The 3949-nt window shown below is 42.3% G+C and overlaps 1 pseudogene; it reads right to left on the reverse strand.

The window, feature by feature from the left end:
- Window positions 1-1569: 1569 nt before the first annotated feature.
- On the reverse strand, window positions 1570-2872 carry LOC142436892 (proteasome subunit alpha type-1 pseudogene; annotated as a pseudogene).
- Window positions 2873-3949: the final 1077 nt, after the last annotated feature.

The following is a 3949-nucleotide window of genomic DNA, read 5'->3' on the forward strand; positions in this document are numbered from 1 at the left end:
TTGCTCTCATCCTGCCACCACCATCGAATCATCACAGTGGGAAATACTGTGCCGCTTTGCTCTCTCGGGAGTCATGAAAACAGGTATTTTATTTGTGTCATTTTCTTCTAACTTGTGGTCAGGATAGAACTGTATTTATCCTGCAAAAGTTCAAGTCTACTGAATTTGTGCTTCAGTGTGTCTGACAATGTTGACAACACCCATGCATAGGTGAGTGAGAGCCAGTGACAGCGACAGCTATTCTTGACACGGAAGCTTCCTTTCTTCCTTCCCCAGTTTGAACAAATGTTTTCTCTGCAGCGCCTCCCTCTTGCTCAGCTCTAGTTCTTATGTAAGCACACTGCGCGGAGTTTTGCCTCCTGGTCAGCTCCTGAGGCGCATCTACTGGGCTAAATAGGAAAATGGTCTGAAGGAAAACTCCTAACACTTGTGCCAGTTCTAGTCTAGTCTCTCTGATTTCCACTTTCAGATATTAGACTCTTATATTCAATACTTAATCTCTTTGGTACATTCCCTAGTTGTTTGGTTCTCATTCGCACTGGTGTATTAACCAGAGGAATGTGTTATGAAATAGTCACATTTAAGTTAGACACACACACAAAGCCCTGTGCCGCACTAACCGGCAACATCCCCCAAAGGCAGAACTGGATTCACCACAGCAAGGCTGCAGGCCAGATTCTTACATTTGTGCTCCTAAGAACTCTTGAGCTAGCTCTTCTCTAAGTCCGTAGCATGAAAATATTTTACTTAGTAACAGTGATTAGGCCAAAGCTTAAGAGTTATCTGGAAAAGAGAACAACTCACCCAAGCATGTAAGAGTTCCAACTTTTAAACCAGATCTCAAACCAACTCAGGTTCATTGTGTGACCAGAGACAAACGTTTCAGACACTATTCCTAAAAGACATAGGGAGTTTGTTCGTCATTAACGTTTAGGCCAATTAGGCAAAATTATACAACATTTTTTTATTTTACTTTTTCTAAAAAGCAAAACGTCCAGGGCAGGAAGTAGTCACTTTAGAAATGGTTTTATTTTTATTTTACCCTTGGAAGTTTGTAGGTTATTTTAAATTCTTTTAATCTTTTCACAGCAACATCAGTTACCTTAGACAAATTAGACTCTTCCATGGGAATGAATGTATTTTCAAGATTTTTTGGCAAATAGAATGTGGATCCATGAAGGCAGAACAGTGTGTGGTGGTGGGGGGGTGGTGGTGGGTGAAGAGGGTCGGGTAGGTGGTGGGGTGGGGGTAACAACATACTGGTAAGGGAAAGATGAAAACCATCTCAGGCATGAGGATAACTGTCACGATGGAATAGCACCCACAGCAAATCAAACAAAAATCTTTAACAGACATATCAACTTACCTGCAGTAGTTGTAGAGCTTAACTTCATAGCCTTTTGCACGCCAGCCAAGGGCTAAGCCACACCCCGCTGTCTCTGCGAAGGAGTGCTCCGGAAGGGGCACGGGACCCTCCTTTCTGCCAGCCAGAGTGGGAGAAAGCACTAGAATGATTCTGAGATTGTTTCTTTGCTCTGTAAACCTAAGAATCTTGTACTGAGGATTTACCGTTTTAGAAAAGTTAAATCATTACTTACAAAATATCCACAGTAAACATTTAATGGAATTTATCCTCTCCCCAAATCCAATGTAACAATGTACGATAAAAGCAAAAAGGAACTAAGTAATGAATTACAGCTAACTCTTTTAACTAAGTTTTCTTGGTCGGGTTAGGTTCTAAAAAAATAATTACAACTTTAAGTTATCCTATAACTTTCTAGAAATTATATAGACTGTTCCAACCCCCTCCCATCATCCTCAAAACCCATTATATCAGCGATTTTCAACCTGTGGGTCACGACACCATTGGGGGTCAAAATACCTTTTCCCAGGGGTTGCCAGATTCACAACAGTAGTAAAATTAGTTATGAAGTAGCAAAAAATAATTTTATGGTTGGGGGTCACTACCACATGAGGAATTGTATTAAAGGGTCATGGCAATGAGGAAGGTTGGGAACCACTGCTTTATAGGGTTTCCATTCGGTTGATTGGAAAAAACAAAACACACCAAAATTTCACACCCGGACTGATTCCCAAAACAGAGCATTCTGGCATACCGCACCTTTTGGTTCCTAGAGTATAGATCACTGTCATTCAGGTTCCTGCATTCTTGAGTAAGTGATACTACATATGTAAACCCATTGATCACCCATGTCCCACGGCTCAGCAGCCTTTTCAGTAGGCTGTGCCTTTTTCAGTGGTCTTTCTTCAAGACCTTCCAGGAACAGGGAAACACCCATCTTCATCATAGACTGTAAACTCTTGTCTTTATCAACACCACCGATGGAAACATTCTTTATTGTCAGGTTCTCAAGGGCAAGCAAATCACATTTTAACTGCATTCCACAAACTCAGAGACACGTCTCTCGAAGTACTAGCTGATTGAGATCGAGCACCAAACGTAGCTCCGCAGTCAGAATGGTTAGCAGATGGACAGGTCAGGAAAATTCGAGGGTCCATATCATCCTCCATACCATCAATGAGCTGCCTCACACTATTTGGGCTCTGGCATATTGCCGAGTTGGCACCTGAGTTTTGCATCCCATCAGAGATACATGACACAGGAAGAGGCCTGTCAAATACAAGACTATAACCCAAACACACCTGTCCCCGTGAAATGACCTAACGGTCCAGCATCAGCAGTAAGCCCCACAATTTAAATACCAATATGGTTGTCAACATGGATAAGTTTTTTCTGAGTTGCAAGCTCTAGCGGTGCCCTCTCCAGGGCAACTAGAACTGCATTATTTGTTTCAAATTTCAGACCAACCATGTCCGACTCTTGGTTAACAGGCTCCTTTGCATAGTCAACTTAATGACTGCTGACTGAGGGACAATATCGTTATTACTGGTTTCCAAACAGTTTTGGCTCAGGCTTCACCGTGGCCACCTGCAAAGCAGTGGACTAAATAGCTCAAATTCTAATTTTTAAATAGGCTATTCCTGCCCTTTAGTACAAAGTACAATATCCCTGATGGCTATTATTTTTAAATCTATCATCTTTGCACCACAAATTCCAAAGTAGCAACTGCACAGGGGTAACCCAAAAAAAGAACTCTTACTTATTACTAATCTGATTCAACCCAGGGATTCCTTTGTTCTGAACTGAAGGTCAAGGTGAACAGCATTCTCTAGAACTCTTGTCCCCTAAACCCCATTCTGGTTCCTTTTTGGTCTACTATGTGGTAGGTATACCAGGCAGCGTTTGCACTTCTACCAAAGGACGAGGGGGAAAGGCTAAGCTCAAAGATTTCACAAGAGAAAACACCGCCAATCTAAAGGCAATCCATTTTAACTTTCTCGTTACATGACAAGGCTAGCCTGCAATAGCACTGCTACAGAAAGAGGGCTGAGCATGGGGAAAGTTGTTTCAGAAAGTGGGGTGTGCCACTAAAATGTGTCTGCCACAGAACTGGGTTATAGAGCACACTGTACTCTTGATCAAACTAGTTAAAAGCATAGACTCTGAAGAAAGGAACAGCTAGTGTACAAAGAGGAACTGGCTGCCATTCCACCACTTCGAGGGGTAGCACAGGACTAAGAACTGGTGGTCGTGGAGGAAGGGCACCAGGCTGCACCCAAGGCACTGGTCAAAAGCCCCAACAAGCTCCATGGATTGAGAATCCTAATGGACAGGTTTCATTCTCACATTTATCTAGCAAACTGATGTGACACTGGAAGTTCTCATTTGTCTATGCCAGGAAATTTGGGTGACCATTACCTGGCCATCCAACTACGAGAGATTCATGTGTGTCCATTCCAAAGAAAAAAGACTCAATAGAATGCAGAAACTACAATGTAATTATTTTCACAAGCAAGAAAGGTCTTGTTGATGAGAATTCAAAAACAGTTGTAGCAGTACATTCAAAGCCCTGCACTGTCAGCGGGG

Source organism: Tenrec ecaudatus, chromosome 1, assembly GCF_050624435.1.
Source record: "Tenrec ecaudatus isolate mTenEca1 chromosome 1, mTenEca1.hap1, whole genome shotgun sequence".
Taxonomy (NCBI): Eukaryota; Metazoa; Chordata; class Mammalia; order Afrosoricida; family Tenrecidae; genus Tenrec; species Tenrec ecaudatus.